The 27,224-nt window shown below is 45.0% G+C and overlaps 1 protein-coding gene across 1 annotated transcript in view; it reads left to right on the plus strand.

The window, feature by feature from the left end:
- The first annotated feature begins 1,512 nt into the window (after nucleotides 1-1,512).
- The window catches only part of LOC138643426 (putative leucine-rich repeat-containing protein DDB_G0290503), a 680,657-nt gene continuing 654,945 nt past the window's right edge, over nucleotides 1,513-27,224 (plus strand). Inside the window, exon 1 of the mRNA XM_069732336.1 lies at nucleotides 1,513-1,576. The gene's annotated coding sequence lies outside the window, so the exon portion shown is untranslated. The remainder of the gene's footprint in view (nucleotides 1,577-27,224) is intronic.

The raw sequence follows: 27,224 nt of genomic DNA on the forward strand, positions 1-27,224 counted from the left end.
ATCCTCCCTGCACCAGGACCTGTGTGCACAGTGTGACCCCGCCGACTGCCCATCACCAGCGCCCCCCAGCACCATCCTCCCTGCACCAGGAGCTGTGTGCACAGTGTGACCCCGCTGACTGCCCATTACCAGCGCTCCCCAGCAACATCCTCCCTGCACCAGGACCTGTGTGCACAGTGTGACCCCGCTGACTGCCCATCACCAGCGCTCCCCAGCATCATCCTCCCTGCACCAGGACCTGTGTGCACAGTGTGACCCCGCTGACTGCCCATCACCAGCGCTCCCCAGCATCATCCTCCCTGCACCAGGACCTGTGTGCACAGTGTGACCCCGCCGACTGCCCATCACCAGCGCCCCCCAGCACCATCCTCCCTGCACCAGGAGCTGTGTGCACAGTGTGACCCCGCTGACTGCCTATCACCAGCGCCCCCCAGCATCATCCTCCCTGCACCAGGACCTGTGTGCACAGTGTGACCCCGCTGACTGCCCATCACCAGCGCTCCCCAGCATCATCCTCCCTGCACCAGGACCTGTGTGCACAGTGTGACCCCGCCGACTGCCCATCACCAGCGCCCCCCAGCACCATCCTCCCTGCACCAGGAGCTGTGTGCACAGTGTGACCCCGCTGACTGCCTATCACCAGCGCCCCCCAGCATCATCCTCCCTGCACCAGGACCTGTGTGCACAGTGTGACCCCGCTGACTGCCCATCACCAGCGCTCCCCAGCACCATCCTCCCTGCACCAGGACCTGTGTGCACAGTGTGACCCCGCTGACTGCCCATTACCAGCGCTCCCCAGCACCATCCTCCCTGCACCAGGACCTGTGTGCACAGTGTGACCCCGCTGACTGCCCATCACCAGCACCCCCCAGCACCATCCTCCCTGCACCAGGACCTGTGTGCACAGTGTGACCCCGCTGACTGCCCATCACCAGCACCCCCCAGCACCATCCTCCCTGCACCAGGACCTGTGTGCACAGTGTGACCCCGCTGACTGCCCATCACCAGCGCCCCCCAGCACCATCCTCCCTGCACCAGGACCTGTGTGCACAGTGTGACCCCGCTGACTGCCCATCACCAGCACCCCCCAGCACCATCCTCCCTGCACCAGGACCTGTGTGCACAGTGTGACCCCGCTGACTGCCCATCACCAGCACCCCCCAGCACCATCCTCCCTGCACCAGGACCTGTGTGCACAGTGTGACCCCGCTGACTGCCCGTCACCAGCGCCCCCCAGCACCATCCTCCCTGCACCAGGACCTGTGTGCACAGTGTGACCCCGCTGACTGCCCATCACCAGCGCCCCCCAGCGCTCCAGTCCTCACGTGTCGTCCCCTTCCCCCTTGTCCTAAACAAAGTATCAAACAATGAATTAGTTTCCACAAACAAGTGACAACCGTCCTCACTCTGCTTGCATCCAATCACAGAGCTTCTTACACAAGAATCAGTATGGAGAACAGATGTTATCTGTATGCTAATTGGTCAGTTTCTCTCGAGCTGTGTGTGGGCGGGATGTGAAGTTCAGAGCGGCAGTCTGTAGTCATTCAGCGGTTACCGAGCGTCTGTGCACCTGCAGGTAACTGTGTATATATATGTGTGATATACATATATACATATACATACATATATATAGTGCCCGGGCTGTAGAGTATACGACCTAGCACCCTGTGTAGATATATCATACAGGACCTGCACCAGACACCGTCTATATATATAATATAGCACCTGACACCCCGTCTATATATATATAATATAGCACCTGACACCCCGTCTATATATATATAATATAGCACCTGACACCCCGTCTATATATATATAATATAGCACCTGACACCCCGTATATATATATATATATATATATAATATAGCACCTGACACCCCGTCTATATATATAATATAGCACCTGACACCCCGTATATATGTATAATATAGCACCTGACACCCCGTATATATATATAATATAGCACCTGACACCCCGTCTATATATATATAATATAGCACCTGACACCCCGTCTATATATATAATATAGCACCTGACACCCCGTATATATGTATAATATAGCACCTGACACCCCGTCTATATATATATAATATAGCACCTGACACCCCGTCTATATATATATAATATAGCACCTGACACCCTGTATATATGTATAATATAGCACCTGACACCCCGTATATATGTATAATATAGCACCTGACACCCCGTATATATGTATAATATAGCACCTGACTCCCTGTATATATGTATAATATAGCACCTGACACCCCGTATATATGTATAATATAGCACCTGACACCCTGTATATATGTATAATATAGCACCTGACACCCCGTATATATGTATAATATAGCACCTGACACCCCGTATATATGTATAATATAGCACCTGACACCCTGTATATATGTATAATATAGCACCTGACACCCCGTATATATGTATAATATAGCACCTGACTCCCTGTATATATGTATAATATAGCACCTGACACCCTGTATATATGTATAATATAGCACCTGACACCCCGTATATATGTATAATATAGCACCTGACCCCCTGTATATATGTATAATATAGCACCTGACCCCCTGTATATATGTATAATATAGCACCTGACCCCCTGTATATATGTATAATATAGCACCTGACACCCTGTATATATGTATAATATAGCACCTGACACCCTGTATATATGTATAATATAGCACCTGACACCCTGTATATATGTATAATATAGCACCTGACACCCTGTATATATGTATAATATAGCACCTGACCCCCTGTATATATGTATAATATAGCACCTGACACCCTGTATATATGTATAATATAGCACCTGACCCCCTGTATATATGTATAATATAGCACCTGACACCCTGTATATATGTATAATATAGCACCCGACACCCTGTATATATGTATAATATAGCACCCGACACCCTGTATATATGTATAATATAGCACCTGACCCCCTGTATATATGTATAATATAGCACCTGACCCCCTGTATATATGTATAATATAGCACCTGACACCCTGTATATATGTATAATATAGCACCCGACACCCTGTATATATGTATAATATAGCACCTGACCCCCTGTATATATGTATAATATAGCACCTGACACCCTGTATATATATATAATATAGCACCTGACACCCCGTATATATGTATAATATAGCACCTGACACCCTGTATATATGTATAATATAGCACCTGACCCCCTGTATATATGTATAATATAGCACCTGACACCCTGTATATATATAATATAGCACCTGACACCCCGTATATATGTATAATATAGCACCTGACACCCTGTATATATGTATAATATAGCACCTGACCCCCTGTATATATATATATATATAATATAGCACCTGACACCCTGTATATATGTATAATATAGCACCTGACCCCCTGTATATATGTATAATATAGCACCTGACCCCCTGTATATATGTATAATATAGCACCTGACACCCTGTATATATATAATATAGCACCTGACACCCCGTATATATGTATAATATAGCACCTGACACCCCGTCTATATATATAATATAGCACCTGACACCCTGTATATATATATAATATAGCACCTGACACCCTGTATATATGTATAATATAGCACCTGACCCCCTGTATATATATATATATAATATAGCACCCGACACCCCGTATATATGTATAATATAGCACCTGACCCCCTGTATATATATATATATATAATATAGCACCCGACACCCCGTATATATGTATAATATAGCACCTGACACCCCGTCTATATATATAATATAGCACCTGACACCCTGTATATATGTATAATATAGCACCTGACACCCTGTATATATGTATAATATAGCACCTGACCCCCTGTATATATATATATATATAATATAGCACCCGACACCCCGTATATATGTATAATATAGCACCTGTCCCCCTGTATATATATATATAATATAGCACCCGACACCCCGTATATATGTATAATATAGCACCTGACACCCCGTCTATATATATAATATAGCACCTGACACCCTGTATATATGTATAATATAGCACCTGACACCCTGTATATATGTATAATATAGCACCTGACACCCTGTATATATGTATAATATAGCACCTGACCCCCTGTATATATGTATAATATAGCACCTGACACCCTGTATATATATAATATAGCACCTGACACCCCGTATATATGTATAATATAGCACCTGACACCCCGTCTATATATATAATATAGCACCTGACACCCTGTATATATATATAATATAGCACCTGACACCCTGTATATATGTATAATATAGCACCTGACCCCCTGTATATATATATATATATAATATAGCACCCGACACCCCGTATATATGTATAATATAGCACCTGACCCCCTGTATATATATATATATATAATATAGCACCCGACACCCCGTATATATGTATAATATAGCACCTGACACCCCGTCTATATATATAATATAGCACCTGACACCCTGTATATATGTATAATATAGCACCTGACCCCCTGTATATATATATATATATAATATAGCACCTGACACCCCGTATATATGTATAATATAGCACCTGACACCCCGTCTATATATATAATATAGCACCTGACACCCTGTATATATATATAATATAGCACCTGACACCCTGTATATATGTATAATATAGCACCTGACCCCCTGTATATATATATATAATATAGCACCCGACACCCCGTATATATGTATAATATAGCACCTGACCCCCTGTATATATATATATATATATATAATATAGCACCCGACACCCCGTATATATGTATAATATAGCACCTGACACCCCGTCTATATATATAATATAGCACCTGACACCCTGTATATATGTATAATATAGCACCTGACACCCTGTATATATGTATAATATAGCACCTGACCCCCTGTATATATATATATATATATAATATAGCACCCGACACCCCGTATATATGTATAATATAGCACCTGTCCCCCTGTATATATATATATAATATAGCACCCGACACCCCGTATATATGTATAATATAGCACCTGACACCCCGTCTATATATATAATATAGCACCTGACACCCTGTATATATGTATAATATAGCACCTGACACCCTGTATATATGTATAATATAGCACCTGACACCCTGTATATATGTATAATATAGCACCTGACCCCCTGTATATATGTATAATATAGCACCTGACACCCTGTATATATATAATATAGCACCTGACACCCCGTATATATGTATAATATAGCACCTGACACCCCGTCTATATATATAATATAGCACCTGACACCCTGTATATATATATAATATAGCACCTGACACCCTGTATATATGTATAATATAGCACCTGACCCCCTGTATATATATATATATAATATAGCACCCGACACCCCGTATATATGTATAATATAGCACCTGACCCCCTGTATATATATATATATATAATATAGCACCCGACACCCCGTATATATGTATAATATAGCACCTGACACCCCGTCTATATATATAATATAGCACCTGACACCCTGTATATATGTATAATATAGCACCTGACACCCTGTATATATGTATAATATAGCACCTGACCCCCTGTATATATATATATATAATATAGCACCCGACACCCCGTATATATGTATAATATAGCACCTGACACCCCGTGTATATATGTATAATATAGCACCTGACCCCCTGTATATATGTATAATATAGCACCTGACACCCTGTATATATGTATAATATAGCACCTGACGCCCTGTATATATGTATAATATAGCACCCGACACCCCGTATATATGTATAATATAGCACCCGACACCCCGTATATATGTATAATATAGCACCTGACACCCCGTCTATATATATAATATAGCACCTGACACCCTGTATATATGTATAATATAGCACCTGACACCCTGTATATATGTATAATATAGCACCTGACACCCTGTATATATGTATAATATAGCACCTGACACCCTGTATATATGTATAATATAGCACCTGACCCCCTGTATATATGTATAATATAGCACCTGACACCCTGTATATATGTATAATATAGCACCTGACACCCTGTATATATGTATAATATAGCACCTGACACCCTGTATATATGTATAATATAGCACCTGACACCCTGTATATATGTATAATATAGCACCTGACACCCTGTATATATGTATAATATAGCACCTGACACCCTGTATATATGTATAATATAGCACCTGACACCCTGTATATATGTATAATATAGCACCTGACACCCTGTATATATGTATAATATAGCACCTGACACCCTGTATATATGTATAATATAGCACCTGACCCCCTGTATATATGTATAATATAGCACCTGACACCCTGTATATATGTATAATATAGCACCTGACACCCTGTATATATGTATAATATAGCACCTGACCCCCTGTATATATGTATAATATAGCACCTGACACCCTGTATATATGTATAATATAGCACCTGACACCCTGTATATATGTATAATATAGCACCTGACCCCCTGTATATATGTATAATATAGCACCTGACACCCTGTATATATGTATAATATAGCACCTGACACCCTGTATATATGTATAATATAGCACCTGACACCCTGTATATATGTATAATATAGCAACTGACTCCCTGTATATATGTATAATATAGCACCTGACTCCCTGTATATATGGTGGGATTTCCAGGACAGACAGACGGAAAAACCCTTAGACAATTACAGTGGGGCAAAAAAGTATTTAGTCAGTCAGCAATAGTGCAAGTTCCACCACGTAAAAAGATGAGAGGCGTCTGTAATTTACATCATAGGTAGACCTCAACTATGGGAGACAAACTGAGAAAAAAAAATCCAGAAAATCACATTGTCTGTTTTTTTTATCATTTTATTTGCATATTATGGTGGAAAATAAGTATTTGGTCAGAAACAAAATTTCATCTCAATACTTTGTAATATATCCTTTGTTGGCAATGACAGAGGTCAAACATTTTCTGTAAGTCTTCACAAGGTTGTCGCACACTGTTGTTGGTATGTTGGCCCATTCCTCCATGCAGATCTCCTCTAGAGCAGTGATGTTTTTGGCTTTTCGCTTGGCAACACGGACTTTCAACTCCCTCCAAAGGTTTTCTATAGGGTTGAGATCTGGAGACTGGCTAGGCCACTCCAGGACCTTGAAATGCTTCTTACGAAGCCACTCCTTCGTTGCCCTGGCGGTGTGCTTTGGATCATTGTCATGTTGAAAGACCCAGCCACGTTTCATCTTCAATGCCCTTGCTGATGGAAGGAGGTTTGCACTCAAAATCTCACGATACATGGCCCCATTCATTCTTTCATGTACCCGGATCAGTCGTCCTGGCCCCTTTGCAGAGAAACAGCCCCAAAGCATGATATTTCCACCACCATGCTTTACAGTAGGTATGGTGTTTGATGGATGCAACTCAGTATTCTTTTTCCTCCAAACACGACAAGTTGTGTTTCTACCAAACAGTTCCAGTTTGGTTTCATCAGACCATAGGACATTCTCCCAAAACTCCTCTGGATCATCTAAATGCTCTCTAGCAAACTTCAGACGGGCCCGGACATGTACTGGCTTAAGCAGTGGGACACGTCTGGCACTGCAGGATCTGAGTCCATGGTGGCGTAGTGTGTTACTTATGGTAGGCCTTGTTACATTGGTCCCAGCTCTCTGCAGTTCATTCACTAGGTCCCCCCGCGTGGTTCTGGGATTTTTGCTCACCGTTCTTGTGATCATTCTGACCCCACGGGGTGGGATTTTGCGTGGAGCCCCAGATCGAGGGAGATTATCAGTGGTCTTGTATGTCTTCCATTTTCTAATTATTGCTCCCACTGTTGATTTCTTCACTCCAAGCTGGTTGGCTATTGCAGATTCAGTCTTCCCAGCCTGGTGCAGGGCTACAATTTTGTTTCTGGTGTCCTTTCACAGCTCTTTGGTCTTCACCATAGTGGAGTTTGGAGTCAGACTGTTTGAGGGTGTGCACAGGTGTCTTTTTATACTGATAACAAGTTTAAACAGGTGCCATTACTACAGGTAATGAGTGGAGGAAAGAGGAGACTCTTAAAGAAGAAGTTACAGGTCTGTGAGAGCCAGAAATCTTGATTGTTTGTTTCTGACCAAATACTTATTTTCCACCATAATATGCAAATAAAATGATAAAAAAACAGACAATGTGATTTTCTGGATTTTTTTTTCTCAGTTTGTTTCCCATAGTTGAGGTCTAACTATGATGTAAATTACAGACGCCTCTCATCTTTTTAAGTGGTGGAACTTGCACTATTGCTGACTGACTAAATACTTTTTTGCCCCACTGTATATATATAGATACAGGGAGTCAGGTGCTATCTAATATATAATTGCCTAGAATACTACTTCCTGCAATTTGTGCCAACTTCCTGTCCAGAGCTAATGTCCGGAGCTAATGTCCGGAGCTAATGTCCGGAGCTAATGTGCGGAGATAATGTCCGGAGATAAGTGACGTCAACAGTGTCCAGTGTCTGATTGGTTGCCGCCTGCTGCGAGCGACCAATCAGAAACGTGCCGTACTGTGACACACTCCGCCCGCCATTTTGGTGTGATTTTTGAATTTTTACCTCACAGCAAGTTTCTACTGCGTGGAGGCGGGCCCAGTGACGTTGCTCTTCAAGCTCCTGCCGAATTTCGTCAAAAAAATGATAATACCATTTACCAAAACTATATATATTTAGTTGTGAAGTGGTTCAGTGACATTTTCACACCAATTTTGAACTTTTGTTTGGTGTTTTCTCCATATACTGCCTATTATTCACTGACTGTTATACTGAGAGACTGCCGTTTATTAACCTCTTCTTTGCCACATTGGGTATATTGCTCTATTATCTGCCACATAAGGACATTGTCCATTATTGCACAGCAATTTCTTAAATAACAAGAATTGTCAAGAGCTGGTAAGTGCAGCCATTTTTTGTTCTTTCTTACTATTATTTATTAATTGTATTATTCTTACATTTGAATAAATAAAGTATATATGGATTCTAGACTCCTGATTCTTTAGAATCGGGCTGCCATCTAGTATTATATATATATATACAGGGGGTCAGGTGCTATATTATACATATATACAGGGTGTCAGGTGCTATATTATATATATATACAGGGAGTCAGGTGCTATATTATACATATATACAGGGTGTCAGGTGCTATATTATACATATATACAGGGAGTCAGGTGCTATATTATACATATATACAGGGTGTCAGGTGCTATATTATACATATATACGGGGTGTCAGGTGCTATATTATACATATATACAGGGTGTCAGGTGCTATATTATACATATATACAGGGGGTCAGGTGCTATATTATACATATATACAGGGAGTCAGGTACTATATTATACATATATACAGGGAGTCAGGTGCTATATTATACATATATACAGGGGGTCAGGTGCTATATTATACATATATACGGGGTGTCAGGTGCTATATTATACATATATACAGGGAGTCAGGTGCTATATTATACATATATACAGGGAGTCAGGTACTATATTATACATATATACAGGGAGTCAGGTGCTATATTATACATATATACAGGGGGTCAGGTGCTATATTATACATATATACAGGGAGTCAGGTGCTATATTATACATATATACGGGGTGTCAGGTGCTATATTATACATATATACAGGGGGTCAGGTGCTATATTATACATATATACGGGGTGTCAGGTGCTATATTATACATATATACAGGGAGTCAGGTGCTATATTATATATATATACAGGGGGTCAGGTGCTATATTATACATATATACGGGGTGTCAGGTGCTATATTATACATATATACAGGGAGTCAGGTGCTATATTATATATATAGACGGGGTGTCAGGTGCTATATTATACATATATACAGGGAGTCAGGTGCTATATTATACATATATACAGGGTGTCAGGTGCTATATTATACATATATACAGGGGGTCAGGTGCTATATTATATATATATAGACAGGGAGTCAGGTGCTATATTATACATATATACAGGGAGTCAGGTGCTATATTATATATATAGACGGGTTGTCAGGTGCTATATTATACATATATACAGGGAGTCAGGTACTATATTATACATATATACAGGGTGTCAGGTGCTATATTATACATATATACAGGGAGTCAGGTGCTATATTATACATATATACAGGGGGTCAGGTGCTATATTATATATATAGACAGGGAGTCAGGTGCTATATTATACATATATACAGGGAGTCAGGTGCTATATTATACATATATACAGGGTGTCAGGTGCTATATTATATATATAGACAGGGAGTCAGGTGCTATATTATACATATATACAGGGAGTCAGGTGCTATATTATATATATAGACGGGGTGTCAGGTGCTATATTATACATATATACAGGGTGTCAGGTACTATATTATACATATATACAGGGTGTCAGGTGCTATATTATACATATATACAGGGAGTCAGGTGCTATATTATACATATATACAGGGTGTCGGGTGCTATATTATACATATATACAGGGTGTCAGGTACTATATTATACATATATACAGGGTGTCAGGTGCTATATTATACATATATACAGGGGGTCAGGTGCTATATTATACATATATACAGGGAGTCAGGTGCTATATTATACATATATACAGGGAGTCAGGTGCTATATTATATATATATATACAGGGAGTCAGGTGCTATCTATATATATAATTGTCTAAGGGTTTTTCCGTCTGTCTGTCTGTCTGTCTGTCTGTCTGTCTGTCCTGGAAATCCCGCGTCTCTGATTGGTCGAGGCCGCCAGGCCTCGACCAATCAGCGACGGGCACAGCGACGATGATGTCATAAAGGACCTAGAAATCCCGCGTCTGATTGGTCGAGGCCGCCAGGCCTCGACCAATCAGCAACGGGCACAGCGACGATGATGTCATAATGGTTGCCATGGCGACGATGATGTCATAAAGGTTGCCTCGACCAATCAGCAACGGGCATAGTCTGCCGCGAATTCTGGAATCATCATTGTCCATATATTACAGAGACATGCCTGGCGGCCTCGACCAATCAGCAACGGGCACAGCGACGATGATGTCATAAAGGACGTAGACATCTCACGTTTCTGATTCAGCGACGGGCACAGTATCGACGTAGATGTCATAATGGTTGCCATGGCGACGATGATGTCATAAAGGTTGCCTCGACCAATCAGCGACGGGCACAGTCTGCCACGAATTCTGGAATCATCATTGTCCATATACTACGGGGACATGCATATTCTAGAATACCCGATGCGTTAGAATCGGGCCACAATCTAGTATATGTATAATATAGCACCTGACACCCTGTATATATGTATAATATAGCACCTGACTCCCTGTATATATGTATAATATAGCACCTGACACCCTGTATATATGTATAATATAGCACCTGACACCCTGTATATATGTATAATATAGCACCTGACACCCTGTATATATGTATAATATAGCACCTGACCCCCTGTATATATGTATAATATAGCACCTGACTCCCTGTATATATGTATAATATAGCACCTGACACCCCGTGTATATGTATAATATAGCACCTGACTCCCTGTCTATATATATAATATAGCACCTGACTCCCTGTATATATGTACAATATAGCACCTGACACCCTGTATATATGTATAATATAGCACCTGACACCCTGTATATATGTATAATATAGCACCAGACACCCTGTATATATATATATATAATATAGCACCTGACACCCCGTATATATGTATAATATAGCACCTGACACCCCGTCTATATATATAATATAGCACCTGACTCCCTGTATATATGTATAATATAGCACCTGACACCCCGTATATATGTATAATATAGCACCTGACACCCTGTATATATGTATAATATAGCACCTGACTCCCTGTATATATGTATAATATAGCACCTGACCCCCTGTATATATAGATTCAAGATTCAAAGAAGCTTTATTGGCAGGACCAAATACACATCAGTTTTGCCAAAGCAAGTGTATAGAGGCAATAGGGATAGGGACTGAGGGGATGTTGGGTAGGAGCTGTGGGGGGAGGTGGATGGGGCAGATCCAGGTTGGGGGCTATAGTCCATGGCATAGGGGAGGTGGATGGGGCAGATCCAGGTTGGGGGCTATAGTCCATGGCATAGGGGAGGTGGATGGGGCAGGTTCAGGTTGGGGGCTATAGTCCATGGCATAGGGGAGGTGGATGGGGCAGGTCCATTGTGGGGGCTATAGTCCATGGCATAGGGGAGGTGGATGGGGCAGGTCCAGGTTGGGGGCTATAGTCCATGGCATCATAGTTCTCTTTCTCGCAGTCTATGACATTCGCTCACATACCGCGCTGCTATCTCCACTGCTCTCTCTTCTTCTCCCAGCAAGATATATGTTTTCTCTTCCTCCTTCATGGTGATGAAGTCTGGGAAGAGATGTGAGAGTCTCCTGAAGTGAGTGTCCCTCACTGCTGAGTATTTGGAGCAGTGTAGCAGGAAGTGGGTTTCGTCCTCTATGGCCTCCTGGTCACAGTGTTGGCACAGTCTTTCCTCCCTGGGCTTGTAGCTCTGCCTGTGTCGGCCACATTCGATGGCCAGACTGTGGGCACTGAGTCTATATCGGCTCAGGATCTGGCGGTCTCTGGGGTCCGGGAGTTTCTCCAGATATGGGGCCAGTCTGTAGTCTCTCTGTAGGCTCCGGTACATGGTCAGTTTCTGTGAGCTGATGATATCATTCTTCCAGTCACTGACATACCTGGCCTTCATCTGCCATCTTCCTAATTCCGGCTTTTGTCAGGTTGTTGTGATTGGTGTTCTGCTCCGGTTGGGTTTGGCTGGGCTGTTCCGGGGGTTCTGGTTTTTCTGTTTCACCTTCATGTATCAGGGCTTTATGGTGATGGGAGCTTGGATTGCTCCTATGCAGGTGAGCCCGGAATGACAGCGCCCTCTTTAGAACTGTTAGGTGTAGAGGGAATCTGCCCAGCTCGGCCCGACAAGCACTGTTGGAGGTGCTCCGATGGACCTGGAGAAGGTGCTTGCAGAATTCCAGGTGGAATATTTCTGTTGGACTGGAGTCCCACTTTGACCAGTCTGGGTAGGTGTGAGGACCCCAGACTTCGCTGCCATACAGGAGGATTGGGGCGATGATGGAGTCGAAGATTTTTAGCCAGACCCTCACTGGTGGCTTCAGATGGTAGAGTGTCCTTCGGATGGCATAGAAGGTTTTGCAGGCCTTGTCTTTCAGGGTCTCTATGGCTTGTTTGAAGTTCCCTGACCGGTGAATCTCTAGGCCCAGGTAGGTATATTTGTCCGTTCCTGTGAGGTCACAGTTGTTGAGGATAAATGATGGGTGTTGGTCTGATCTTCTCTTTCTCCTCTGGAACACCATGGTGTTGGTTTTCTTTAGGTTGACCGGTAGGGCCCAGGTGGAGCTGAATTTCTCTAGGATTTTCAGGTTGTCCTGGAGGCCTTTCTCGGTTGGTGACAGCAGCAGCAGGTCATCTGCATACAGCAGGAATTTCACCTGGGCGTCGTGGAGGGTGAGACCTGGTGCTGAGGAGGATTCCAGGGCGGTAGCCAGCTCGTTGATGTAGATGTTGAAGAGCGTTGGGCTTAGGCTGCAGCCTTGTCTTACTCCGCGGCTCTGCTGGAAAAAAGCCGTTCTTTTGCCGCTCACACTCACGCTGCAGCTGTTCTCGGTGTAGGAGCTTTTGATGACATCGTAGGTCTTTCCTCCTATTCCACTCTCCAGCAGTTTCAGGAATAAACCCGGGTGCCACACTGAATCAAAGGCCTTTTTAAAGTCCACAAAGCAGGCGTATATCTTCCCATTCTTTGTATTGTAGATGTGTCTCTGAATGAGGCTGTGCAGAGTATAGATGTGGTCAGTGGTGCGGTGGTTCGGCATGAACCCTGCTTGGCTCTTGTTGAGGACGTTGTGCTCGGTGAGGAAGGTGAGGATCCTCTTGTTCAGGATACTGTTGAACAGTTTTCCCAGGTTGCTGCTGACGCATATGCCTCTGTAGTTGGCTGGGTCATACCTGTCCCCACTCTTGTGGATGGGTGTGATGAGGCCTTGGTTCCAGGTACGAGGGAAGTAGCCGGCACTCAGTACAATATTGAAGAGTTTAACCATTGCAGCCTGTATTTCTGGTGGGCTGTACTTCAGCATTTCTGGTAGGATTCCATCTAGGCCACCGGCTTTTCTACTTCTTATGGAGGAGAGTCTCTCGGTTACTTCCTGTAGTGTTATAGGTGTATCCACCGGGTTTTGGAAGTTTTTGATTTTTTCCTCCATTGCTTTTAGTTTCGCCATTATGTTTTCCTGTTCTTGGCTTAGTCCTTCCTTTGGAATGTCTTTATAGAGGTCTCTGAAGTATTGGAGCCAGAGGTTGCCATTTTGGATATGGTTGTTGTTTTTCTTGTCTTTGGTGCCCGTGTGGTTCCATAGTTCCCAGAAGGAGTTGTCTTGGAGGGCGTCTTGGAGTTGATTGAGCTTGGTAGAGATGTAACTCTGCTTCTTCCTCCTGAGGATGGTTTTGTACTGCTTTTGTATGGAGTCATAGGCTTCCCTCAGACCCAGGTGGTTGGGGTCTCTGTGTTTCTTGTTGGAGGCTGTTCTCAGGGTCTTCCGTACAGCTTTACATATTTTGTATATATATATATATATATATATATAATATAGCACCTGACACCCTGTATATATGTATAATATAGCACCTGACCCCCGTATATATGTATAATATAGCACCTGACACCCCGTATATGTGTATAACTAGCTATTGAACCCGTTCTACGCCCGTGTGGCGAGCATCTATATTGGTATATGGTCTCCATCCTGTCATGAGCTGCTCCATCCTGCGTCCCCATCCTGTCATGTGCTGCACCCATCCTGCGCCCCCATCCTGCCATGTGTTGCACCCATCTTGCGCCCCCATTCTGTCATGTGTTGCACCCATCTTGCGCCCCCATTCTGTCATGTGTTGCACCCATCCTGCGCCCCCATTCTGTCATGTGTTGCACCCATCTTGCGCCCCCATTCTGTCATGTGTTGCTCCCATCCTGCGCCCCCATTCTGACATGTGCTGCACCCATCCTGCGCCCCCATTCTGACATGTGCTGCACCCATCGTGCGCCTCCATTCTGACATGTTCTGCACTCATCCTGCGCCTCCATTCTGTCATTTGCTGCTCCCATCCTGTGCCCCCGTTCTGTCATGTGCTGCTCCCATCCTGTGCCCCCGTTCTGTCATGTGCTGCTCCCATCCTGTGCCCCCGTTCTGTCATGTGCTGCTCCCATCCTGCGCCCCTGTTCTGTCATGTGCTGCTCCCATCCTGTGCCCGTTCTGTCATGTGCTGCTCCCATCCTGTGCCCCTGTTCTGTCATGTGCTGCTCCCATCCTGTGCCCCTGTTCTGTCATGTGCTGCTCCCATCCTGCTCCCCCGTTCTGTCATGTGCTGCCCTATTCTGTCATGTGCTGCTCCCATCCTGCGCCACCATTCTTTAATTTGCTTCTCCCATCCATATGCCCCATACGCTGCTCCATTATGGTTGATGGCCCCCATAAGATGCTCCATAGTACCGTATATGCACCCGTACACTGCTCCATTATGGTTTATGGCCCCCATAAGACGCTCCAGTGTGTATGCCCCCGTACACAGCTCCATAAAGGTTTATGGCCCCCATAAGACGCTCCAGTGTGTATGCCCCCCCGTACACAGCTCCATAAAGGTTTATGGCCCCCATAAGACGCTCCAGTGTGTATGCCCCCGTATACTGCTCCATAAAGGTTTATGGCCCCCATAAGACGCTCCAGTTTGTATGCCCCCGTACACTGCTCCATAATATATGCCCCCGTACACTGCTCCATTATGGTTGATGGCCCCATAAGATGCTCCACTGTATTATATGCCCCCCATAAGATGCTCCATTGTATTATATGCCCCCCATAAGATGCTCCATTGTATTATATGCCCCCCATAAGATGCTCCATTGTATTATATGCCCCCCATAAGATGCTCCATTGTATTATATGCCCCCCATAAGATGCTCCATTGTATTATATGCCCCGTATGCTGCTGCCATATATATATAAAAAAAAAAAAATACCGGCTGTGGGGGTCAGGTGCCGGTATCGCCGCTAGCTCAGGCCCCCCAGCACTTGCTATACTCACCTGTCTGTCCCGTTCCACCGCTGCGCGCCGCCATCTTCCGGCTCCTCTGGCTGTGACTGGTCAGTCAGAGGGCGGCGCCGGCGCGCATTAAGCGCGTCATCGCGCCCTCTGAACGTCATCGCGCCCTCTGAACTGTGAACGTCACAGCAGAGGACCCGGGAGACGGAGCCGCACGCAGCACTGGAATGGGGGACAGGTGAATATAATACTCACCCTCCTGGCGGTCCCTGACTCTCCGGTGGAGATCGCGGTGTGCGTTCAGTGCTTACGCATACCGCGATCTCCTGGGAGCGTCACTCTGTGGGGGCCAGACTGCGCCGGCACTTGCGCTTGCGCAGTCTGTAAAGGCTTCGGACAGAGTGACGCTCCCAGCGTTATATTATAGATATAGTACTGGACCTGTATAATATAATATGGTAAAATTCTAATTTAAAAAAGCTTTATTGGCAGGACCAAATAAACATTAGTTTTGTCAAAGCACGTGCAAATAGGGAGTAGGGACTGTCAGAACGATGGGTGGGGCACAAGTTGGGGGCTAAGGAACTTCATGGCATATCATAGTTGTCTTTTTTGCAGTCTATGACACAAGCTCACATACTATGCTGCTATCTCCACCACGCTCTCTTCTTCCCCCAGCAGGATATGTTTTCTCTTACCCCTTCATGGAGCTGAAATCTGGGAAGGACCTGCACCAGACAGCCGGATATATATATATACTAGATGGTGGCTCGATTCTAACGCATCGGGTATTCTAGAATATGCATGTCAACGTAGTATATTGCCCAGCCACTTAGTATATTGCCCAGCCACGTAGTATATTGCACAGAGCCACGTAGTATACAGCACAGAGCCACGTAGTATAAAGCACAGAGCCACGTAGCATATTGCCCAGCCACGTAGTATATTGGCCAGTTACGTATGTCACAGGTAAAAAATTTAAAAATAAACTTATACTCACCTTCCGAGGGCCCCCTGTGGTTCGGTCACATGACCGTGACATCATGGCAGGTCCTTCTCGCGCATTCACGCAGCACCTGTGATGACGGCGCGGTCACATGACCGCGACGTCATCACAGGCCCTGCGCGAGAAGGACTTGCCATGATGTCGCGGTCACATGACCGTGGCGTCATAGCAGGTCCTTCTCGCGCAGGGCCTGTGATGACGTCGCGGTCACATGACCGTGACGTCATGGCAGGTCCTTTTCCCATACAATCCTTGGTCACCGGAACCTGCCGGAGCGTCGCGAAAGGTGAGCATATAATGATTTTGGTTGCGGCAGCCATGACAGGCAGCTGGTGACACCAATCAGCTACTTGGATTTCATGACAGACAGAGGCCGCGACCAATGAATATCCGTGACAGGCAGACAGACAGAAGGACAGAAAGACGGAAGTGACCCTTAGACAATTATAATGTAGAAGTGGCGACAGGTACGACCCTGCCAACTACAGAGGAATATGTGTCAGCAGCAACCTGGGGAAAGCAGGGTTCATGCCAAACCACCGCACTACCAACCAAATCTACACCTTCCACAGCCTCATTCGGAGTCACGTCCTCAAAACAAAGCATGGGAAGATATACGGTACGCTTGTTTTGTGGATTTTAGAAAGGCTTTTGACTCAGTGTGGCACCCGGGCCTGTTACTGAAACTGCTGGAGAGTGGAATAAGAGGAAAGACCTATGATGTCATCAAAAGCTCCTACACCGAGAACCGCTGTAGCGTGAGTGTGAACGGTAGAAGAACGGCTGATTTCCAGCAGAGCCGCGGAGTCAGACAGGGCTGCACCCAAAGCCCAATGCTCATCAACATTTACGTCAATGAGCTGTCCACCACTCTGAAATCTTCCACGGCACCAAGTCTCACACTCCATGATGCCCAGGTGAAATTTTTGCTGTATGCGGATGACTTACTGCTGCTGTCGCCGACTGAGAAAGGTCTCCAAGAAAACCTGAATATCCTGGAGAAATTCAGCTCCACATGGGCACTACTGATCAATGCAAAGAAAACTAACATCATGGTGTTCCAGAAGAGAAAGCCAAGACCGAACCAGCACATTCCATTCGTGCTAAACAACTGCACTCTTACAGAAATGTAAGACCCTGAAGGACAAGGCCTGCAAAACCTTCTATGCCATCCGAAGGAAACTCTACCATCTGAAGCCGCCAGTGAGGGTCTGGCTAAAAATCTTCGATGCCATAATCACCCCAATCCTCCTGTACGGCAGTGAAGTCTGAGGCCCTCACACATACCCAGACTGGTCAAAGTGGGATTCCAGTCCAACAGAAATATTCCACCTGGAATTCTGCAAGCACCTTCTCCAGGTCCATCGGAGCACCATCAACAATGCCTGAGCTGGGCAGATTCCCACTGCACCTAGCAGTAGTGAAGAGGGTGCTGTCCTTTCAGGCTCACCTACAGAGTAGCAACCTAAGCTCCCATCACCATAAAGCCATGCTACATATAGGTGGTCCCCACAAACCAGGACCCCTAGAACAGCTCACCCAAACCCAACCTGACCGAACCGTCAACCAAAACAACCTGACAAAAGCCACAATCAGGAAGATGGAAGAGGAATTGGCAGGAGAGGTACGTCAGTGTCTGGAGGAACGAAATCAGCAGCTCACAGAAATTGACCATGTACCAGAGACTACAGACTGGCTCCATATCTGGAGAAACTCTCGCAACCCAGGGACCGCCAGATCCTGAGCCGGTATAGACTCGGTGCCCACAATCTGGCCATCGAGGTCGGTCGATACAGACAGAGCTACAAGCCCAGAGAAGACAGACTGTGCCTACACTGTAACCTGGAGGCCCTGGAGATTGAGACCCACTTCCTGCTACACTGCACCGCATACTCAGCAGTGAGGGACACTCACTTCAGGAGACTCTCCGATCTCTTCCCGGATTTCAGCTCCATGAAGGAAGAAGAGAAAACATATATCCTGCTGGGTGAAGAAGAGAGCGCAGTGGAGATAGCAGCGCAGTATGTGAGCGCGTGCCATAGACAGCGAGAAAGACAGCCATGATATGCCATGGACTTCCTTACTCCCACCCTGTACCCCATCCATCGTTCCCACAGTCCCCATCCATCGTCCCAGCTGTCCTAACCCATTATCCTCACAGTCCCTACTCCCTACTGTTATTGTGCTTTGGCAAAACTAATTTTTATTTGGTCCTGCCAATAAAGCTTCTTTGAATTGAATATATAATATAGTACCTGACACCCCGTATATCCATGTATAATATAGTACTTGACACTCCATATATGCATGTATAATATAGTACTTGACACCCCATATATGCATGTATAATATAGTACCTGACACTGAGTATATCCATGTATAATATAGTACCTGACACCCTGTATATCCATGTATAATATAGTACCTGACACTGTGTATATCCATGTATAATATAGTACCTGACACCCTGTATATCATGTATAATATAGTACCTGACACGGTGTATATCCATGTATAATATTGTACCTGACACCCCGTATATCCATGTATAATATAGTACTTGACACCCCATATATGCATGTATAATATAGTACCTGACACTGTGTATATCCATGTATAATATAGTACCTGACACCCTGTATATCCATGTATAGTATAGTACCTGACACGGTGTATATCCATGTATAATATAGTACCTGACACCCTGTATATCCATGTATAATATAGTACCTGGCACCCCATATATCCATGTATAATATAGTAGCTGACACTGTGTATATCCATGTAATATAGTACCTGACACCCTATATATCCATGTATAATATAGTAACTTACACCCCATATATCCATGTATGATGTAGTACCTGACACCCCATATATCCATGCATGATGTAGTACCTGACACCCCATATATCCGTGTATGATGTAGTACCTGACACCCGATATATCCATGTATAATATAGTACCTGACACCCTGTATATCCATGTATAATCTAGCACCTGACACCCCATATATCCATGTATGATGTAGTACCTAACACCCCATATATCCATGTATAATATAGTACCTGACACCCTGTATATCCATGTATAATATAGTACCTGACACCCCATATATCCATGTATGATGTAGTACCTGACACCCCATATATCCATGTATAATATAGTACCTGACACCCCGTATACAAGTGTTTCTAAAAAAAAAATTAGAATATTATCAAAAAGTTAATTTGTTTCAGTTTTTCAATACAAAAAGTGAAACTCATTCTATAGGTCATGGGTGGGCAATTAATTTTAATGAGGGGCCACATGAGAGACTGTGACTGATGTCGAGGTCCGAACCAATAGGCCAAAATGAATTCTACTCAATATTGATATCAATATATTATAATTATATTATTGATAATTATATTATTAATTGTATCACTTAATACTGAGCAGAATTAAGTATGCTGACATCCTCCTAAATATCGTTTGAACCCAAGTACAGCCCCTTCTGTATATCTTATGAGCCCCCTTTATACTGTAAGAGCCCAAACACAGCCTCTCTATATATATCATGAGCCCCTTACATCCTCCCTTTACATATTTCATGAGCCCCACAGTCTCCCTATATATACTGCATGAGCCCCACACAGTCTCCCTATATAGAGCATGAGCCCCACAGAGCCTCCCCATATACTGCATGAGCCCCACACAGCTTCCCTATATATACTGCATGAGCCTTACACAGCCTCTTTATCTATATGCTGCATGAGCCCTACACAGCCTCCCCATATACTGCATGAGCCCTACACAGCCTCCCCATATACTCATGATCCCCACACAGCCTTCCCATATGCTGCATGAGCCCTACACAGCCTCCTCATATACTGCATGAGGCCCCACACAGCCTCCCCAAATACAGCTTGAGCCCCACATAGCCTCTGTATATATACAGAATGAGCCCCACACAGCCTCCCCATATACTGCACAAGCCCCACACAGCCTCCCAATGTGCCGCACGATGCCTCCATAGCCTCCCTGTTGTGAATTCTGTTGTCGAACTCCCTCCTGTGGTCGTGAATGGTACTTCGGCGAGTTCTGTCTATGGGCTCCCTCTGGTGGCTGAGTGAAGCTGCTGCTTCTGAGGTTCCTTACACAGGTGACGGGGTTTATCCTTTGGTTGGCTTCTCTATTTAACTCCACTCAGATCGTTACTCCATGCCAGCTGTCAATGTTTTAGCATTGGTTCAGTTCGCTCCTTGATCTGCCTGGTGACCTGTCTTCTCCTGCAGAAGCTAAGTTCCTTATTGTTATTTTTGCTCATTGTTTCTTTGTCCAGCTGGTTATCCTGATTTTGTCTTGCTAGCTGGAAGCTCTGGGATGCAGAGTGGCACCCCCCGCACCGTGAGTCGGTGCGGAGGACCCTTTTGCACACTCTGCGTGGTCTTTTGTAGGTTTTTGTGCTGACCGCAAAGATTCCTTTCCTATCCTCTGTCTATTTAGTAAGTCTGGCCTCCCTTTGCTGAAACCTATTTCATTTCTGCGTTTGTGACTTTCATCTTTACTCACAGTCATTATATGTGGGGGGCTGCCTATTCCTTTGGGGAATGTCTCTGAGGCAAGGTAGGCTTTATTTTCTATCTCTAGGGCTAGCTAGCTCTGAGGCTCTGACGAGGCGCCTAGGGAGCGTCACGAGCGCTCCACGGCTATTTTTAGTGTGTGCGATAGGATTAGGGCTTGCGGTCAGCAGAGCTCCCACATCCCAGAGCTCGTCCTGTAGGAGTTTAACTATCAGGTCGGGTGCTCCTAACCACCAGGTCATAACACCTCCCCTTGTGCAGCACGATGCCGCCATAGCCTCCCCATGTGCACCATGTCACCCCCATTGCCTTCACTTCTGCAGCACAACACCCCCATAGCCTCCCCTTGCACAGCATGACACCTCCATAGACTCCACCTAAACATCCCATACACATGAAATAAAATGAACACCACATACTCCCTTTACTCTGCTTCTCTCCCTGCCTCCAGTGCGCTGACTCTCCAGTGCGCTGACTCTCCACAGCAGACAGCTGACGTGATGAAATGACGTCATCACGTCAGCTGTTTAACATGCTGATTGGTGGAGGAGGTGGCCGGAGGCTCCTCCTCCATCAGTGAAGTCAGCGCAGATAAAGACAGCGAGCGGACAGGCATGGTGCGGCCCGTGGATCTCTGTTTTCCAGCCCCTCGGCTGTCTCAGTCCGCAGGTTGGACTGAGACAGCCAAAGGGCCGGATGTGGCCCACGGGCCGCACTTGGTCCAGGTCTGCTATAGAGTCATTACAAACATAGTGATTTATTTCAAGTGTTTGTTTCTGTTAATGTTGATGATTATGGCTCACAGCCAATGGAAACCCAAAAGTCATTATCTCAGTAAATTAGAATACTTTATAACACCAGCTTGAAAAGTGATTTTAAAATCTGAAATGTTCGCCTACTGAAATGTATGTTCAGTTAATGCACTCGATACTTGGTCGAGGTTCCTTTAGCATCAATTACTGCATCAGTGCGGCGTGGCATGGAGGTGTCACTGCTGAGGTGTTATGGAAACCCAGGTTGCTTTAATAGCAGCCTTCAGCTTATCTGCATTGTTGGGTCTGGTGTCTCTCATCTTCGTCTTGACAATACACCATAGTTTCTCTATGGGGTTATGGTCAGGCGAGTTTGCTGGCCAATTAAGCACAGTGATACTGTTGTTTTTACACCAGGTATTGGTACTTTTGGCAGTGTGGACAGGTACCACGTCTTGCTGAAGAACGAAATTTCCATATCCAAAAAGCTTGTCGGCAGATGGAAGCGTGAAGTGATCTAAAATTTCCTGGTAGACGGCTGCGCTGCCTTTGGTCTTGATAAAACACAGTGGACCTACACCAGCAGATGACATGGCTCCCCAAACCATCACTGATTGTGGAAACTTCACACTAGACCTCAAGCAGCTTGGATTGTGGCCTCTTCACTCGTCCTCCAGACTCTGGGACCTTGATTTCCAAATGAAATGTAAAATTTACTTTGATCTGAAAACACCACCTTGGACCACTGAGCAACAGTCCAGTTCTTTTTCTCCATGGCCCAGGTAAGACACTTCTAGCATTGTCTATTGGTCATGAGTAGCTTGACACAAGAACTGTGACACTTGTAGCCCATGGCCTGGATACGTCTGTGTGTGGTGGCACTTGAAGCAATGACTCCAGCAGCAGTCCAGTGAATCTCCCCCAAATTTTTGAATGGCCTTTTCTTAACAATCCTTTCAAGGCTGCGGTTATCCCAGTTACTTGTTCACCTATTTCTCACACTTTTTCCTTCCACTCAACTTTCCAATAATATGCTTAGATACAGCACTCTGTGAACAGCCCGCATCTTTAGCAGTGACCTTTTGTGGCTTACCCTCTTTTTGGAGTGTGTCAATGACTGCCTCCTGGACATCTGTCAAGTCAGCAGTCTTCCCCATGATTGTGGAGCCTACTAAAACAGACTAAGGGACCTTTTTAAATGCTTAGGAAGTACCAAGATGGTGCACCACCACATTATGGGTGTCAGGTACAAGCCTTCCTACATGAACAGTTTTCTGGAAAGTGGATTGGTCGTCGTTAGCCAGTTGAATGGCCACGAAGGTCTCCCCATCTGACCCCCTTAGACTTTTATCTTTGGGTCATCGAAAGACAATTGTCTATGCTGTGAAGATACAAGATGTGCAGCATCTGAAACAATGGATATTGAAAGCCTGTGCTAGCATTTCTTTTGCGGTGTTGCTATCAGTGTGTCAAGAGTGGGAGAAGAGGGTTGCATTGACAATCCAACACAATGGGCAGCACTTTGAACACATTTTATAAGTGGTCATAAACTTGTGAATAACTCATGATATAATAAAAAATAAGAAAAAAACTTGGCGCTCAAGAAGAATTTTGGTGTAAAGAAGAAGATCCTCTAATGTGCATCCACAAAGATATAAGTTTGAACGTTTTCGGTCCACATCCGGACCATCATCAGAACAATTTTACTGGTATAGTAGGTAAAACGCATATAGGGTCAGTGTTGGTTCCAACGGGATTATTCAACTGGCCTGGATTGCAATAGGATGTCAGCGCACGTGGAGTACGGCGGAAGCCGCTCAGAGAGATGCGCTCATGAAAGAATAAAGTTACAATAAAACCAAGCACACCATTGTTTTTCTTGTGCAATTCTCAATAAGTTTGATGTGTTACATGACACTCTTCCCATTGAAAAAAATAAAGTTCGATCCAAAATGGCCAACTTCAAAATGGCCGCCATGGTCACCACCCATCTTGAAAAGTTTTCCCCTTCCCATATACTAATGTGCCATAGACAGGAAGTTGATATCACCAACCATTCCCATTTTATTTAGTTGTATCCATATACCGTATTTTTCAGACTATAAGACGCACCCCAAATTTGGGGTGAAAATTGCAGAAAAAAAGATTTTTTTATAAGATGGGGGTCCGTCTTATTGCCCAAATTTACAGTATCTTACCTGAGGGCTGGCGGTGGCAGGGCAGGGTCACAGGAGGCAAGGTGTCGGCAGAGGTGGGGTGATGTTGGGATGAGGAGGTGCTGGGATGAGGAGGTGCTGGGATGAGGAGGTGCTGGGATGAGGAGGTGCTGGGATGAGGAGGTGCAGTGAGAGGTATGGCGTGAGAGGGGTCCCAGGCTTACCGTGCAGGCAATGCAGGCTTACCGTGGCGGCAGAGGTGCGGTGACAGAGGTGCAGCGGCAGAGGAGGCGCAGTAAGCGGGGTCCCTTTCCCCGGTATGGTGATTCAGTAGCCCGGTAAGCAGCAGAGCCGGGTGAATCCTGTTGTTATCGGTGGGCGCGGCCATCTTCCTGAGGCCGCGCGTGTGCAGATGAAGCCCTCTGCTTCCCGGGGCTTCAGGAAAATGGCCGCGGAAGGCCGCGCGTGCGCAGATGGATATCGCGGCGGCCATTTTCCTGAAGCCCCGGGAAGCAGAGCGCTCCATCTGCGCACGCGCGGCCTCGGGAAAACACCGATAACACCTCTGCCGCCACGGTAAGCCTGCATTGCGACTATTAGACGCACCCCCCATTTCCCCCCCTTTTTTTGGGGGGAAAAAGTGCGTCTTGTAGTCCGAAAAATACGGTAAATGGCCTTCCCTGTAGTAACTGCGCACCTGACACCCTGTATGTTTATACATACAGTTGTGCTGAAAAGTTTGCATACCCCAGCAGAATTTTTACTTTATTTGCCTTTTTTCAGAGAATATGAATAACACCAACGCTTTTTCTCCACTCATGGTTAGTGGTTGGGTGAAGCCATTTATTGTCAAACTACTGTGTTTTCTCTATTTAAATCATAATGACAACCCAAAACATCCAAATGACCCTGATCAAAAGTTCACATACCCTGGTATTTTTGGCCTGATAATATGCATAGAAGTTGACAGAAATGTGTTTGAATGGCTACTAAGGCTATGTGCACGTGTTGCGGATTTGCCTGTGGAATTTTCTGTGCGGATTCTGCATCTCTTGGCAGAAAATGCAGGTCAAAATCTGCGTGTTTTTTTAATGCAGATTTTGTGCGTTTTTGTTGTGGATTTACTGCGGATTCTGTGCAGATTTCATGCGTTTTTACCCCTGCGGATTTCTATTATCATCTCCCAATCTCTTCATACCATGCACTGTCCTCCCTCCCCCACTGCATCTAGTTCACTCTCTGACTTTGAAGCAGTTACAGAAGAAGAAGTAAGCAGGCTCCTTGCATCTTCTCGCCCGACCACTTGCACCAGTGACCCCATTCCGTCACATCTCCTCCAGTCCCTTTCCCCGGCTATCACCTCTCACCTAACAAAAATATTCAACCTTTCCCTCACTTCCGGTATTTTTCCCTCCTCATTTAAGCATGCCATCATACATCCATTACTTAAAAAACCATCCCTCGATCAAAACTGTGCCGCTAATTATAGACCTGTCTCTAATCTTCCCTTCATCTCTAAACTCCTCGAACGCCTGGTCCACTCCCGTCTTACCCGCTATCTCTCAGATAACTCTCTTCTCGACCCTCTTCAATCTGGCTTCCGCTCTTTACACTCTACTGAAACTGCCCTCATTAAAGTCTCTAATGACCTACTAACAGCTAAATCTAATGGTCACTACTCCATGCTAATTCTCTTGGATCTCTCTGCAGCATTCGACACTGTGGATCATCAGCTCCTCCTCACTATGCTCCGCTCCATCGGCCTCAAGGACACCGTTCTCTCCTGGTTCTCCTCCTATCTCTCTGACCGATCCTTCACTGTATGTTTTGCTGGTTCCTCCTCCTCTCACCTTCCCCTTACTGTTGGGGTTCCTCAAGGATCAGTCCTAGGCCCCCTACTCTTCTCGTTGTATACTGCCCCTATTGGACAAACAATCAGTAGATTTGGTTTCCAGTACCATCTCTATGCTGACGACACCCAATTATACACTTCTGCTCCCGATATCACACCGACCTTTTTAGAAAACACCAGTGATTGTCTTACCGCTGTCTCTAACATCATGTCCTCCCTCTATCTGAAACTAAACCTGTCAAAAACTGAACTCCTCGTGTTCTCTCCCTCTACTAACCTACCTTTGCCTGACATTGCCATCTCCGTGTGCGGTTCCACCATTACTCCAAAGCAACATGCCCGCTGCCTTGGGGTCATCCTTGATTCTGACCTTTCATTCACCCCCTACATCCGATCACTGGCTCGCTCTTCTTACCTGCATCTCAAAAACATTTCTAGAATTCGCCCTTTTCTTAATTTCGACTCTGCAAAAACTCTGACTGTTTCACTTATTCATTCTCGTCTGGACTATTGTAACTCTCTACTAATCGGTCTCCCTCTTGCAAAACTCTCCCCGCTCCAATCTGTCCTGAATGCTGCAGCCAGGATCATATTCCTCACCAACCGTTACACCGATGCCTCTACCCTGTGCCAGTCATTACACT

The sequence above is a fragment of the Ranitomeya imitator genome, chromosome 6 (genome assembly GCF_032444005.1).
Source record: "Ranitomeya imitator isolate aRanImi1 chromosome 6, aRanImi1.pri, whole genome shotgun sequence".
Classification (NCBI taxonomy): Eukaryota; Metazoa; Chordata; class Amphibia; order Anura; family Dendrobatidae; genus Ranitomeya; species Ranitomeya imitator.